This window comes from Cavia porcellus, unplaced genomic scaffold, assembly GCF_034190915.1.
Source record: "Cavia porcellus strain 051 isolate PalLab524CR breed Dunkin Hartley unplaced genomic scaffold, mCavPor4.1 scaffold_23, whole genome shotgun sequence".
Classification (NCBI taxonomy): Eukaryota; Metazoa; Chordata; class Mammalia; order Rodentia; family Caviidae; genus Cavia; species Cavia porcellus.
This window is the reverse complement of record NW_026947506.1, coordinates 51,955,859-51,972,780: the sequence shown is the minus strand read 5'-3', so window position 1 is coordinate 51,972,780 and position 16,922 is coordinate 51,955,859. Positions and strand designations below refer to the sequence as shown.

The 16,922-nt window shown below is 42.9% G+C and overlaps 1 protein-coding gene across 1 annotated transcript in view; it reads right to left on the bottom strand.

Moving 5' to 3' along the window:
* The window catches only part of LOC100729015 (ubiquitin carboxyl-terminal hydrolase 42-like), a 109,649-nt gene that overhangs the window by 44,606 nt on the left and 48,121 nt on the right, over positions 1-16,922 (bottom strand). The window contains exons 5-6 of the mRNA XM_063234384.1: positions 7,487-7,620; positions 6,687-6,791 (exon numbers count right to left, since the gene is read on the bottom strand). The gene's annotated coding sequence lies outside the window, so the exon portion shown is untranslated. The remainder of the gene's footprint in view (positions 1-6,686; positions 6,792-7,486; positions 7,621-16,922) is intronic.

The following is a 16,922-nucleotide window of genomic DNA, read 5'->3' as shown; positions in this document are numbered from 1 at the left end:
CTTTTTTGTCTCATTCCTTCTTTCTATCATTCTTTCTATCTGTGCTTTTCCTGTCGTTTGATGCTGGGAATCTCAGCTAGAGCCTCAACCATATCACTGTTCATTTTCTCTTTCAAAATGACTACCCAGGTCCATATTAAACTGTATTCTAGATGTTTATACGAAGGTGTCCAAACTCAAATGCTAAGGACTTAAGGAACCACATTCTGGAGTGGTGGCATGGCTCAGTGCAAGAGCAGCTGCCTGGCATCCAACAGTCCCAGATTGACAGCACCAACCAATGCAAAACTGAAAAAAATTGAGTCCTTTTCTGACTGAAGTGGTGCGCATGACCAGACAGGGTAGCACAGGCCTACAATAATAATTCCTCAGGAGCCAGAGGTAAGAGCACGCAGTCTTTAAGTTCATCGGGGCAACTTAGCAGGGCCTTGTGTCTCATTACAATCAAAAGTGCTGTGGAGGTAACCCAGCACTTTGTATTAAGCTTAAACCACCATGTGAGTGTGGTGCTGGTGGAGGAGCCCACTCCATTCACAAGGGTGTTAAGTACGATGTCATGGATTACAGAGAATGTCTTTGGAATTAAACAATTTTCTTGTAGTGTGAAGATTAACACTAGTTTACCAGTAAAATGCAATTATCCCACAAGGACACCTTGTGAGAATTTCTCTGTTGGATGTTCACATGGTAAAAAGTCTGGTCACTAAGGCACTGAACTCTTTCTCCTGAAACAGACTGATTTGCATTTGCCTGATGTTGGCTCTGCAAATCAGGGAGTCAAAAAAGGAGTTCATGACATAGAAGGCCTCTTTTGCCTGAAGCTGCTTATAGAAAGCAGCTCTGCAGCTAGAGAAACCCAGAAATGGGAGGAGGTGGGGGAAACAGGATGGGTGTGGGCCACAGCACGGGAGGGAGCTTTTCACATGGTGTATTTCATGATATGCAGATGTCTCTCTCTAGCCTGGGACATATGCTCTTCCCAGGGGCAGGCAGTCATTCCTCACTCCACAGATCCCACAGGAGGCAGATGTTTCCTGTGCAGAGAAACCTTCCCTGAGTCTGACTCCCAACACCTTCGCCTGCTAACTCCCTCCCAGCACACATGACCTATGCTCGAAATCACCCAAAACCAAACTGCCAACGACCCCCACAGTCACTACCTGATGGAGTTACTGCAGGTTTCCATTTCTGACCTGATGATGACTGGGGTCTAGATTGTTTTCCTGCAGCCCAACAGCAGCTCTGGCCTAGTCCTGCCCTCTCCTCTTCAGACATGAGTCTTTCATAAGGGGCCTAACTCAGCTCTACCTGGCATGAGTAACCCCTGCTCTGAGACTTGGAAGTGCATAAATATCTTCCTTTCAAGATTCATTCTAGCCCCATTCTGGGTGGGCAAACATTTCCACCCTACCTTTAAAATCTACTCTCCTAGAATGCAGCAGGTCTCATGGACCAAGATGAGAAAACAGGACAGAAGGAAAGTCAAGTGTCTCACTCACCTTATTGACCTGATGACAATAATTACAACTACACAAAAACCTTCCTCAAGGGGGAGATTTGAGGGGTTAAGTTCCATTCAGGGGCTGCCCACCAGGATCAGAGATGATGTGACCTAAGTTTGGGTGTTAGTCAGTAGCACTGGCAGAAATCACCTCCTAGATCAAAAAGTAAGGGAAATGACATCTCTGCCAGCTAACACTTGAGGGGTGACTATGTCTAAGCACCGCTCCTTGGTGTTTTGTAACTTTTTTTTTTGTCTTTTTCCTTTTTATCGGTACCAGGGATTTAACTCATGACTGCCTGCTTGCAAGGCAGGCACTTATGCCGCTGAGCTAAATCCCCAGCCCCTCTCCTTGGTGTTTTGGACATGTCATTCACTATTCTCCACAGACTACGAAATTGGCAGCACTATTATTTCTTTTTTATGGGAGAGATGTGAACTACACTGTTTGTGACCCAACAATTAATGTCAAAGTTTATGTTCTTCATGGGGTTGTGGGTGGGTGGCAGAATTGTCTAGGCATTGGGCTCACCCCTGAGTGATAGTGAAGGACCAGGGTGCAGTGAAGGGTGGTAGGACCCACGGGTGCTCTGGAAAGGATGTTGGAGAATGAGGGGGCGGCTCACCTCACTGTCTGAGGAATACAAAGTAGGCTAAGAGATGGATGCTTCCACGGCCTTAAGGCAAGAAATGTGCCATCGGTCAAGACAGGACACTCCTAACTGCAAAGATGACAGTGCTAGAATTAAGTCTTCCTGGTCTCAACAGGAAGACTCACCAAAGAGTCACAGTATTCCACACCATTTCCTGCAAGTGTACCCTTAAGTACAACAGTTCCATCGAAGCCCCCCAATCCTGTGAGTTACCTGACATCAAACCTGTTTGACAAACCAAGTGCAGAGATATGAGTCTATCTTTAAATGGCTATCCCATCTGTAATATTTACACATACTCTCTCTGAGCGTCCACTTAGTATGGATTTTTGATACCTTATGAATTGCTTCAATAGCAGAGAAACATGATCCAATTCAAAAGATAATAGCTGAATTTACCACAGAATTTCACACTTGTAGAGTTCTGTTGTACTAACACAAAAAGTTCTTCAAATCATATTTCAAATACACAACAAAATAAAGACATCAGAAGTATATCTTTGGTACTTTTTAAAACAGTAACAAACCTCCCAAATTACCGTCTTATGATAGTGTGTGCCTTCTTCACTGAATGGAAGAAAAGATGCATGGGAATTAATAAAAGAAGTGCTACACTAATGAACATGACGCTAACTTCCATGAGTAGGGAAGTAGAAGAACCTTAGGGATTGATGTGGGTTGTGGTAAGGTAGAACCTTGTTTTATCCACAGAGCAGTTGGGAGGATGTACTCAGAAGGAAAATGTATATATATGAATTGTTTGTATAAGAAAATAGAATTTTAAAGCTTAGCTAAAAATGACATCATGTATTGATCACCCATTCTTACATATTGCATATGAACAATTCTAGAAATAAAATCCATCATTAAGATTTGAAAATTGGGAAGATATGATCATAAAAAATTCTCGGGGAATACTGCAAGAGAACTTTAAATATGATTTTATACAGGACAATGTTTCACACCTTAGGTAAAAAAGAAAATGAATGGTACCTGATTGTTTTCTGGGCTACATTAGAAGCTCATGTTGACTGGAAGCTGAGAAGCAGTGATCCATAGTCCAGACTTTTTCAGATACAAATCTGAATATTTTCAGTTGAAGTATCTTGTAACCGTCTATGTCAAACATTGGTTACTAGTCTAAAGTTTAAGTTGCTGTTTTCTTTTTAAAGTTACAAAGATACTTTTTTTTTTTTTTTTTTTTTTTTGTCTTTTTCCTTTTCATCGGTACCAGGGATCGAACTCATGACTGCCTGCTTGCAAGGCAGGCGCTTATGCCGCTGAGCTAAATCCCCAGCCCCTAAAGTTACAAAGATACTTTTTGAGCCAGGGTCTCATTACACAGTTCAGACGCTCCAGACGCATGTGTAGCCAGACTGGGTCTTAACTGTCAAAGTTGTGTCAAAGTTTGGTATCTGATTGTTTTGTCTCCCTACACAAAAATATTTCAGGCTGTGAGTGTAGACCCACATATGCCAATCTACAGGAAGACGTGGGAGGATGGCAAGTTCTCTGGCAGCCAGAAAGCACAGAGTGAGACCCTGTCTCCATGTAACACACAAAAAGAGCTGACTCCATACCTCAATGAAAGAATGCTTCTAGGATTCATCGTCAGTACTCTCCACAACCAAATAAATTTGTAAAGTTTTAAAGTAGCACAAAACACCATACTATATATACACACATATATATATGGATATATATATTCCCCCTAGCTGTACATTCAGGCCTCAAAACCCAGAGGATAACTCTCCAAGTTCAAATAGGAGCCATCTACTCTTGTGGTCAGTACCCACTGAAATCACCATCAAAAGTATGTTAGTTGGCTAAGATATATCAAGAGACAGGTGTAGTTTTACTTATTTAGCTTTGTGGATATGAAGGAGAAAGCAGAAAGAGATGTGCTCACCTCAACAGTCGCTTACCATCTGAGACCAACTGTCACTGTTACTGAGACCCAATCAGTTGAAGGAGCACATGCCAGTGACATCACCATTTTGCTTGGCAGTCATGCAAATGAGATGATTTCTCACTCCCCATTGGCTAGGCCACTCCCAGCATCACCAAATGATTGACATCTACTTTCTCATGTGCATTACTGCTGCTCCTTCAGCAGATATTTTCCTGTAGATTGTTTTGTACATTTCTGGTATTTAATTTTACTGGTCCATGTTTGCAGTTCTTGGAGTTTAAAATCCCCTGAGGGGAGATGATCTGTACATAGCACAGATTGCTTCCTCTTTTTGTTTAATCACCCCATGTCCTCCAGTTCCCTTATCTCACTTTTCATTCCTGTTGATATCACTCATTTATCTGAGGTACTGACTTAGCTCTGTGACTAGGTGCTTCTGACTAGTCTTTTCTGTGGTTGTTCAGGGCTGCAAGTCATACCTGGTTCCACTGCAGGTGGAGAGTTGTGGGCTCCCTTCCTTGTTACAGGCAGCCCCAGCTGCTCCCTATGAAGGCCCACAGAGACTAGACAGAGAGAAGGAATTAATGGAAGCCACAGTGTCTTCAGTTCATCCTGGAAGCCACATTCTCTGTGCTAATGCCGACAAAGTCCGACCTTAGCACAATGTGAGACCTTGGGGAAGTTAAGCTGGAAGGGGTCTGTGACTGCTATTTGCCTTATGAGCTGCTGGGGATTGAGTGCATGGCCTTTGCCCTGGCTGCCTCCCCAGATCTTTTTACTTCATCTGTTCTGAGACAGTGAATCCCTGACACTGGTCAAACTCTACTACACGTGGGTGCTCCTGACACTGTCTCATTGAGTACTGGGATAACACCCAAGCATCACCACCCTGGGTCCTGGCATCTTCCTTGAAGCCTAGCTACCACCAATTCTCAAACCACTTCTTGTATAATTGCTAAGTACACCTCTATGTGCAGAGTTCCAGCAGAGATGAAGGGATTTGGGGCACTACAAACATTGATATGTCTCGAGGACACACAGAGATAATTCCATTTATATCAACTGAATGAGCACTCAAGGAAGAACAAAAAAGTGCTCGAAACGAAATCACATCTGAGGCACCTTGTGCAGCATAATTATAGATCAGGTCAGTACTCTTTCGCTAAGATGACTGTTTTAATAGTGTTGAAACTGGTCCTCATATAACCAAAATAAATGCTGTACTAATGAAGAAAGTCTCAGTCTTTTCATTTCACTTTTTAAAAGAATTTTTTGAACTGTCTGCAGTACTGGAGAATGGATACAGAACTTGCTACATGCTAGGCAAGTGACATTGCCACCAAGTTACACCCATAGCCTTTTTCATCTAAGTCTCTGACATTTTCACGGAGGCTATTTTCTTCATTGCCCAGCATTCCTGTGAATTTAGCACCCTCTTGCCTCAGCCTTTGGCGTAGCCAGGGTACAAATGCAGATGACCCACCTGCCACATCAAAATTCAGCTCAGCAGAAGCCTCTTCAGGGAAATTTCCTGCAGCCACGCAGCCAGAAGAGCTTTCTTTCAGCCTTCTTTCTGTTACTTTCTTTATATTTGTATTTTTTGTGAACTTAATTTTTGTTTTTTCACTCATTTTTTGTTGTGGTTACACTGAGAGACTGAATTAAATGACTGTTAATTTTCCCTATCAAATTTCTGGATCAGATACTTTATGAAACTGTGTTTTGAATGTTTCCAGAAGGATGTGTTTCAGTGAATCAACTTTGATATGAATGGCCTTTTGGGGCACAGTCATCCATGTCCCTCCTCGTACCTGTTTTCAGGCTGAAGATCATCCTGTGAAACCTAGAGGACCTCTGTCTCAAAATATAAAATCAAATAGTAAGGTCAAAAATTCCCCAGATTCTAATCCACAGTACTCCCACTGGGGAAATAAATCAGTGTATCTGAAATCTATATACTAGAAGTAGCTCACTGTGAAAGTAGTCTTACTTAAATACTAGTAAGTGAATAATACTTGAAAAAACTACACGACCCAACTCTCTTGTGCAAATGTGCTAAAGAAAAATGTTCCGTGGCAGGTTCATAGTTCAGTGGTAGCACACGTCCTGAGCACACAGGGTGTCTATTTTTTGTACCCACAATTGCAAAACCACAAATACCAAGTAAAAAGAACTGAAAGAATAAAGCAGACTTCTGTGTCACATATGATGGCTGGGAGAAGAAGTTGGAGATTTGGAGCCCAGGCTACGTGGGATAGCCAGGCCCTTGCCTCATACCACCAGCAACAAAAAATAATTAATAATAAATAGAAAGAAAGGAAGGGAGAGAGAGGCCTGTGTTTTTAGCCAGTCCTCCATAATTCAGCTCACAGTACCTTGGATTTTGGAGTGTGGGAGTCTGTATTTGTAAAGATTTAAAATACGTTGCAATTGTTCCCTAAGAGATTATTTTTGAAACTTAATAAAATGCTCATTGTATAGACTTAAATGAGTTTATAAACAAAATGCAGATATTCTTAAAAGGGCGTCTTATGACACTGTGGGAATGCTTACCTGGGCAATAACCCTGTTCACTAATACGTCCAACCCCATTCATTGAAATCCTCCTACTTCCACTCACCTAGCATTGATTCATGTCAGGGAGGTGGCAGAGGTGTTTGTGCCAAAGCACCCAGGCTCTCAGTGGGCTTCTCAGCATGCAGCAGGTAAGCAATTAGTAACACCCCTGGGGGAAGAGGAGGAGAAACAACTGGATGGTGCAGGTGGAGAGGAGTCAGGGAGTCCCAGTGTCCCCTTCAGCATTACAAACCATAGACTAAATAGGGATGAATGCAGGGCTTTCCCACTGAGCAAAATGCCAAATTGTCTTTTAGAACAAGGTCTCACCCAGTCTCTAAGTTGCCTAGACTGGGCTCACACTTGGGATCATCCGCCTCAGCCTCCCTGAAGGCTGGGATTATAGGCATAGGCTACCAAGCTGGCCCCTTTAGCCTTTCTGTAGGGAAAGTGTATTTCTGATCTAGTTCTTCAGATTTTTTGGCCTGCCTTTCTCTCCCCCTCCCTTAACACTCCTCCGCCGTTCTTCTCTCTGCTCCCCCTCCACATCCTCTGCTACCTCTGCTGCTTCTTCCTCCCCTTCTTCTTCCTAGGGACGGCACACTGGGCCTTTTACATGCTCTAATGGAGTGACATCACCAGCCCCTCTTAGCACTTTTTCTTTTTTAAGCACTTTATGTCACCTGGCTGGCCTTCGTAGCTTCTGATAAGTAAAGAACAGTTAATAGTGCTCCCTTGCACATTGTAAGTTGCTTGTGGAGCTTTTGAGCACTTACTGAGGTAACCACGATAAAATGAATATTATGCCTGAGAGATGACTGTGTCCCAGGCATCTCTGCTGAATGTTTTGAATGCACCACTTACTATTTACAGCAGGTAGTGGAGTAGATGCCAATAGAGTTTCCATTTTACAGGTCAGATGTGAAGTACATGGCTCATAATCTCACGATTGGTGTTAAAACCGATTGTTGTCAGTGAGCTGTCCATCCAGGCACTTTCTAGGAAATTGCAAGAGCATGAACAAAAACAGAAACAAAAACAAAAAGAGAGGAAACCTCTGTGGCTAAATTAACTTGCATTACTTAACAAAACGAGGGCTTCCTGCAAAAACCTCCATTTCTAACACACCTGAGTGGACCAGGGAAGTGGAGAACACCAGGATGGTTTCTTTGATCTTAGGTTTGCCAATTGGTGCCCGTGCTCAAGTGAACTGTCCTAGAAGTTGCTTATAGTGCAATAAGTAATAAGTACATCATTTTAATCAAATAACTTGCAGAAAAAACACATCTTCGCATAAAGTGAACCAGGCTCCACCACAGGGATCTCGCGGAGTCTCAGCAAGAAGACAAAGTGAGGAGGGCTCCCATGAACCACTGATGTAGTTGGTGGGAAACCAGAAGAGCGCCCCTCATCACGCTATAAGCAACTGCCTGATTCAGAGGACTCAGCATGAGATGACAGCCACTTAGCTGAAAGGAATACCTTGATGCTTGAGCTGTTTGGTTGTCTTTGCAGGCCTGTGGCTAGTGGTCTGGGCATCTGTTTGGAGGATGGCAGTGTACACTGTGGCAACTGTGAGAGATTTCCTCTGTCTTGTTTTTTAAATTCACTGTTTTGTTCCATTTTACTGTTTCTTTGATTGCTGTGTCTGGTAACCTGAGCAACTATTTTGAAGATAACAATATGCAGTATAAGAACCATTGTTAAATTCCTGCCACCTTGTTTTGAAGACCTATGTAACTATTGCTGCTTTTTTGTTGTTGTTGCTGTCATTTTGATTTTGTTGTTTTCCTTAGGTTTGTTCGCATCTTGACTTTTATGGATAATTTCTTTTTTCTCTTGAAAATAACAAACGTGTAACAGATACTATGAATTGGAAAGAAATTGTTCAAAGAAAAGACAAACTGTGATGGGGAAAGTAAGAATAGGTAAAAGGCCAAAATATATGTATACAAAAGATAGTTACAGTACTCATAGAGCTAGTTTCTGTCTGTTCCTTGAAAAGAATGTTTTGCACCAATACTTTGTAGACAAGGTACCATGACTATGTCCTGCACACCTACTACAATAAACCAGTGCTCAGTATATCAAGTATTGTAACTGTCCCACTACCCTATTTTGAAGCTCATATTCATTGTTCATTCTTCAGTTTTCCCTTTGAAATATTTTTTTAAAAAGAAGGTACAAATACCTTTTATCTTGCTACTGTATATTTTATTTCTCTTTAATGTAATCTGTATTAATTACATATATTTACTTATGCTTAGCAACACTATAAGAAACCTGTATGTCTCTAAAAATTAGTACAATATTTTAATGATTTTATCCTAGGGTTTCTGAACAGAAGATGTAGTGAGTTTCCTCCTGATGGAGCTACTGGTTATAGAAATGTGCTGGATAATCCAAAGTTCCTTTTTTGTAAATATGTCCTTACATCTTTATAGGAAGAATTTCCACTTATTAAAAAGAGTGAGCCCAGACTTGTTGAAAATGTCATCAGTGCTTATCTGAGCAGGAAACCATTCATTCACACATTAAACTGGAAGGCTTTTTTTTCAGTTAGTGTGTATTCCAAAGAGGGAAATAGGACAGATCAGTTAGGGACACAATGCTTGAGCAATCTGGCTTGGGCCCCGAGGGTTCATTGATCTGAAAATGAGCAGTAATGATCCAGGTGACATAGGACTGAGTAACTCTGACAGTTTTTTAACAGGGCATTAAATGAGGAATGCTTATATACATTTACATGTATGTGTGTATGTATTTCTACACATAAATTTTATACATTCAGAAATAAATGCAGATATAAAATAATAAAATATGGTATTCCTAATAAACATAGATAAAAATTTCTCAATAAGACACTGGCAAAGAGAATGCAGCAAGTCATCGAGATTATAAAACATGATCAAGTGAGATTCATTGTAGGGATGCAGGGATAGTTCAACATATGTAAATCAACAAACATCATGTGTCATAATAACAGAGCCAAAAACAAAAATCATGATCATCTCAATAGTTGTGGAAAAAGCTTTTAACAAAGTCCAGCACCCATTCATGTTAAGAACCCTACAGAAAATTGCAGTAGATGCCTTTGTCTCAGTCCATAAAAGCCATCTATCACAAATCACTAGCTAAATTCATGCTAAATGGACAAAAACTGAAAACTACTTCTCTAAAATAAGGAACACAACAAAGATGTCCACTGTCTCCACTTTGTTCAAGAGTCCTAGAAACTTCACTGGAGCAATTAGAGAAGAGAAAAAATTAAAAGGAATAAGGATAGGAAAAAAAGAAGTCAAACCGTCATTGTTTGCAGATGACATGGTACTCTACTTAGGAGATCCCAAGACCTTGACTAAAAAACTGGTAGATTTAATAACCTAACTCAGTAATGTAACTGGATACAAAGTCAGCACAGACCCATATCTATCACTATGCACTAAAGTCAAAATGGATCAAAGATCTGAATATGAAAACAGAAACATTAAATCTACTGGAGATAGAGTAAGAAAAACTCTTGAAGTCCTTGGTGTAGGCAAAGACTTCATGAACAAATCCTCAACTGCACAGGAACTATCACAAAGAATCAACAAGTGGGATCTCATCTTGCAAAAAAGCTTTTGCACAGTAAGAGAAACCAACAACATAGTGAAGAGATATCCCACAATTAGGAGAAAAAGTTGGCCATTATTCAGCTGTTATTCAGACAGAGGATTACTATCAAAATCACACAAAAAGTTAAAAAACATCAGTCCTTCCAGATTTAAAAACCCAATCCAAAAATGAGCATCGGAGATGAATACATGCTTCTCAGATGAAGAAATACAAACAGCAGGGCTGGGAACTAAGCTCAGTGGTGTAAGTGCCTGTCTGGCAAGCACAAGTTCGATCCCTGGTACCAAAAAATAAATAAATCAAATACATAAATGAAAACAGTGTTCAACATCACCAGTCATTCAAAAGATGCAAATTAAAACAACACTGAGATTCTACCTCACCCCAGAAAGAATGGCCATCATCAAGAAATTAAAGAACAAATGCTGGAGGGGACGCGGGGGGAAAAAGAAACCTTCTCCACTGTTGGCAGGAATGTAGACTGGTGCAACCACTATGGAAGTCAGTGTGGAGATTCCTCAAAAACCTAGGATTGGAGGTCCCATTTGACCCAGCTATTCCACTTCTGTGTGTCTTCTTACAAGAATTAAAAATACCATACCTCAGTGATATATGTGCACCCAAGTGTACAGCATCACCATTTGTAACAGCTAGATCTTAGAAACAATCTAAATGCCCATCAACTGAGGAATGGATTTTAAAAAAGTAGTACCTTTATAAAATGGAGCACTACTCAGCATACAAAAGGATAAACCTGAGTCTTTTATAAACGGTTGCAACTTGAGACCACACTCATAAGTGAAATAAATCAGACATGTATAAACATCGTATTGTCTTACTAGTGCGAGAAGCTGAAAGATATATGTGTATGTTGATATACAAAATACAGTTACGCCGGGTATAAAAATAAATAAAATCTCAGCTAGTAATGACAGGATTCCCGTCAACATTGAAGAAAGTTGTTTTTAGAGTTCACATGTGAAGTGACCAAAACCCTAGCAATGAGATGGAACATGCTGAGTCTGACCCCCACTTCTGACCCAAGAGGCCTGAGCTGTAGTTGGGGTGGTCACCGGTGATAGCAATGCTGCTGATGCACAGGGAGCAGGAAAATCACAGACATCAAGCACAATGTCCCAGGCCTCAGATCTGGGTGTCTCTCAGGACTCAGGGGCCTTGGTGTGGGTGACTATTTCTCCCTGAGATTTCCCCACTGAGGAACAGGTGGGAGAGCACTCCCCTAGGGTGCTATGTAGGGCCTGTAGGGCTCAGCTGTGATTTCATGCCACACCTCCCTTGGACTGTGGGCGGGGCTGCCGAGCCCAACTGTCATTTGGGCATTGTGGGGGGCAGGCCCTGCAGACCCTACTGTCAGTTCTCCCCATTCCTCCCTTGTGCTGGGCGGGGCCTGCACACCCTACACTCAGTTTCCGCCATTCCTTCTTCCAGCTGTGGGCGTGGTCTGCAGAACCCAAGGGTCAGTTGCCGCCTTCTTCCCTTGGGCAGTGGGTGGGGCCTGCTGTGCCCAGCTGTCCTTTCCTCCATCCCTGCCTCCCTGGTGGTGGGCAGAGCACACACCATCCAGTACAGGGGTGTGGGCACTCTGTTGAACAGGAATTGGAGTCCCTTGAGATGTACTTGGTGCCCAAGCCACCACAGCTGCCTGTGCCCCTTCTGATGAGCCAAGGTCTCCAGCGCTATGGACCAAAGCCACCTTGTGAGATCCCTTCATTTCCCTCAAAACGGGGCTCCTGCTCCATCCAGCAGGCCAGGTGCCCCTTCTCTGCTTCTTCCACTACTTCCCACTGTTGTGCACTGACTGGGACCCCAAGCTTTGCAACGTTCCATCTCAATTTCTGCCTTTGGCCACACTAGAGCAATTGCTTGCCAGATAGTTCACCTCTCAAAACACATTGGTAGCAGTTTATCCGTGGATTCCACCAGGATGGGTTTCTGGTAAGCCGTGATCAAGGTACCACAGCAGTGGGGGTGTGTCCCATGCACTGCATCCTATAATAAGACAAGGTGTCCTGAATTTGAGCTTAAGGATCTCTTGCAAGCTGGGTTATATGTTTATTCGTATCTTTCCTATGACCCTTGCTAGGACTCCAAATCCACTGCTGGCTTTTACCTTTGGTAAAGGCAATTCCAAACAAGAGTTGCTTTAAAAAAGATGTTAGCACTTTTTAAAAATTCTTTAATGCAGGTTTTTTTTCCTTTCATAATCAGCCTAGGTCCATTCATATGCTCTGATTTCAATGCATTTTCCATAGCAGCAGCCTTTTTTTAATCCCATAATTGGATGACCATATGCAATGTGTTTACATTGTCGCCCCTGATAGACATTTTGAAATTTATTTTGATATAAAATGGATTTGAAAAAAAATTAACTGAAACAATTCAATAATGAAAAACACAACCTTCCATAATTGAAGACTGCTGTGCAGATCCCATGTTCTTTCCTTGCAAGCTCGAAGAGGAAGACAGACTGGCTGTTAGACCTGCTAGTGCATGTGCTGAGTTTCAGAGATCCAGCTCCTCAGTTAGCGCCTTACTTCCTCAGTCTTCTGGCCAGAAGCAAGGGAAGGTAAGGACATCAGCACTGTGGGGGGACGTGGAGGAGGCCATGCCTGGGTGTTTTAACCTGGCCTCCAGGGTAAACCCAGTGCCCTGGCTGGAAGGGAAGATGGAAACATTGCCTGGGTCTACGACAGAGTCACATGAAGCCAAGGGGACCGGGCCCTGTTCCTCAGCACACCTTGACGGAGAGCAGACACGCAGTCTCCAAATGACCTTGGGGAGGCAACGCCACTTGTCAGCACCACCTCAGTGCCATGAGGCCTTGGCCTGGCTGCTTAGGTAAGGGGACCCCATGTGGTTCTCTGGGAACACACAACTTTATATCATTTCTTCTTCCCACACAGAAGGGAGGGCCTGTGAAGCAGGAGCACACAGACTGCTGCTACCCAGCCCTCGCTCTACTGCTCCCCAGGACTCTGTGGCCGAGCCCCGTATCATGCCAGGTGAACATCCTTCTCCCCACTCTTCCCATCTGCCTGCCCAGAGCCCCAGCAAGACCCTTCTCCCAGCCAGGCCCAGTCCTCCTGCTTGTTTTCTTCACTTGTGAGAAACCATGTGCCAGGTCCCAAGTTAACAATCTGCTCTTCTCAGAGAATCCTGTGGTGGGCACTTTTCACCTAGGATAAGAACCTGAGGATATGTGACAAGGTGAGGTCCTTCTCCCCTCAGGTGAGCCCTCACTGCAGCACAGCCTGGGGAGGACGCGGTTCCAACTCCACAGTCCTCATTCGACCCGTGTCTATTGCAGGGAGCTCCCACCTCTCCTCCCCACCCTCCAGAGCCTCTTGGAAAACAGAACCATTTCTCCTCAGGCCATGGAATTTTGTGGCAGGCTGTACAACTCTGTCAGTCTGGGGCCTCTGAGGGCTGAGTGCAGGCCACAGAATTCCTGGATACAGCCTCTGGAGCTGTTACTGCCTGAAACCCCTTCCTCCAGCTCTCAGGAACTCCTTTACCATTGCTTCTTAGAATCCCTTCTGATCCAAGTGACCTCATTTCCTTTTCTCAAAGCTTCCCTTGGAGATGCCATTTTGGGTATTGTGGCCTGCTTTTTCCCAACTGCTCCCACTTGCTAACAATCCTTGTGCCCCTGACTTCCCCCTCCATGGTTGAGATCTGCTGTAACATGTGCAGACATTTTCCTCTAGTTTCTGAGGTGTAGCATTAGCTCTGTGACTTGGTGGTTCTGTTCAATCCTAAGGTGATTCAGGGCTCCAATTCCTTCTTGGATGAGGACCTAGCTCAGTCTGGCAGCAGACTTAGCCATTCCCCCTAGAGACCAGCAGAGGTGAGGAGGAACAGGAACAAGGTGGAAGCCCGTGTCTTTTGAACTCATCTTGGAAACCCCTCCTTGAAGTGGAATTACTATCATTTCCCAATAACTCTGGGCTTGTGTCTCAGAGATGATGCTGCTTCTATGTGGATTTAAGGCCTACAGGAGAGGGTACTGTTTCTCTTCACTGTTTTTGATAGAGGAACAAGACATGGAAGATGAATTTCTGCAACCCAGATTTCATCCAACTGAAATCCCAAAGGAGAGAATGTCAAATGGAAGGCAAGAAATATTTTAAGGAAACCCTGGGTGATTTTAGAAGAAGACTAATCAATATTCCTCAGATTCACTGAACTTACTAGATGGTAAAAAGTATAAATTGTTGAAGGACCTCTATTTAGATGTAACGAGTAAACTACCACAAAATTTGTAGGTCAAGAGATAGTCATAAGATAGTCATTAAATTTTCCAGGGTAAAAGACTAAGCCTATTAAGAAGAAAAGAGCTTGTTTCCAGAAAACACTGGATCAGAGAAAGCAAGAAAATAGTCCCAGGATGTGAGGAAAAATGACTTCAGTCTCACTCAGAAGAAGGGCGAGTAAAGACCTTTTCACTCAAGCAAGAACTCTGTCACCAAGACTTGCCCCTGTAGTCTAGCAATTGAGAAGTTGGAGGATTACACCTCTAAGACAAACAAAACTGAATCCACAAGGTAGAAAGATATGTGATGTTCACAGTTCGGCCACATATGGTGGCTCCAGCCTGAAATCCAAGCTATCAAAGGCTGAAGGAAAAGGATACCAAATATGGACTCTTGCCTGAGCAACTTGATAGAGTGATCTCAAAAATGTTATTATTTTTAAGAGAAGAGCAGTGTGTAACTCCTTTGATAGAGAATCCATGGGTTTAATCCCCTAGAATTGGCAGGAGTGAAGGTGGGGCTTACAGTTAAGTCTAAATGAAAAAATAAAAAGGCAGGACTTCCGGGAGAACATGGTGGAGAGATAGCAGCAGCTCCAGAGGCTCTCTGAGACACCCCACTTAAAATCCAGGAATGGTGCGGGGCGAGAAGTCCTAAGCAAGTGGAGATATACCCTGCCGACCCAGGAATGAACTAAAAAAAGAAAAACCAACTGGAAATGCAATCCTGGTGCTATAACAGGAAAAGATAAGGTCTCAGCGTGAAAGCTGGAGCCCGTGCCACTGGAAGCCGCGATTTGAATTTCCTGCAGTCGCTGCTGCGTCCCAATCGGCACAGCAAGGCGAGAGGCATGAAAGCTCTGAGAGTGGGAAGCTGTGAATGGAGTTGAGAGCGGGACTGGCAGGGAGCCCTGCATCAACCTGTAGTGAGTGAGTGGATCGGGGACCCTTCCATAGAGTAGTAGACTTCAACAAAGGACATACTGGGACTGGACACACTAGCCAGAACAGGACGCTGCAGTGTCCTTAGTCGCATATTCCCTTCTCAAGCAGGATTGGCCTTGGTGTCGCCACTGACTTAAGACCTAGTAGACTAGCCCAAACCAGGTCCCAGCACCTGGAGGTGCACCCTAGCAGTGAAGCCTTCAGTAGCTTGACCTGGAGGGGTGGGCCCAGCATAGGCTGCCCAGGTCTGTATCTCCCTAGTATACTGCAGTGGGTGGGAACACCTAGCCAGCGCAATTCAAACAAACTATACCTGACAAAGAAAGAACCTGGGCTTCCTATATATGTTTGTACAGAAGGAACAAGAAATATGGGAAGAGGGAGCGACAAGAAAGGGTCCTCAGCCCCCAATCCTGAGAAACATGCAATATCAGACACGGCACCAATATGCATAAAGTGGTATCTCTGGAGCATCATAGACAAGTTCAAAAGTGAAGTATTTAATGAAATAAAGCAAGATATAAGTAGAATAGTTAGAGAAATGCTAAGCACTGCCCAAGAAAAAGCAGACGGTGGAATGGAAGAACAGAAAAAAAGGGGAGAATTGTTTGATGGAGAAAAGAGAGAAAACATAGAATATGGGTAGCAGGTTCAAAGAGATTACCAGGAAACTAAAAGCTCTATTGAAAGCTGGCATAACATCTTGAAAGAAACTAAGGATAGATTATCTGAACTGGAGGGCAGATTTGTAATATGGGAGCATGAAATGAAAAACTTCTTAAAAATAAGAAAACGAACAGCAATAATACAAAGGCTAGAAGATAAAGAGCATCTATAAGTTAAAAATTAAGAACATAAAAGAAGAAGTAGGGACATAAACAAATGTACTACAAAAGCTATTCACAGAAATAATCCAAGAGAATTTCCCTAATTTAGCAAAACGTAAAGATACTCAGATGTCTGAGGCATACAGAACCCCAGCCACCTACAACCCAAACAGAGCTACACCCAGACATATAATCAAAATTCCAGAAATCCAATATAAAAACAGAATATTAAAAGCCATCAGAGACAAGAAACAGATCACTTACAAGGGAACACCCATCAGAATTACAGCAGACTTCTCAGAACAAACCATCAAATCATGAAGAGCATGTGGGGAAATAATTCAAGCTTTGAAAGATAGTAACCTCCAGCCAAGATTGATATATCCTGCACAACTGTTCCTGAAAATTGATGGAAAAACAAGGTGCTTCCAAGATAAAGAGGAACTAGGGGAATTTGCAAACACCAATTCAACTCTACAGAGAATACTGCAGGATATTCTAAAAAAGGAAAATACCAAGATTCCATAAATAGTGGCAGAGAGGCCACAATGAATGGAGCAGAAAGCGAAATGAAGACAAACTGACAACAAACGACAGAAAAAGAGCTCAACAGAAATAAGGCAGAGAAGATTGGATG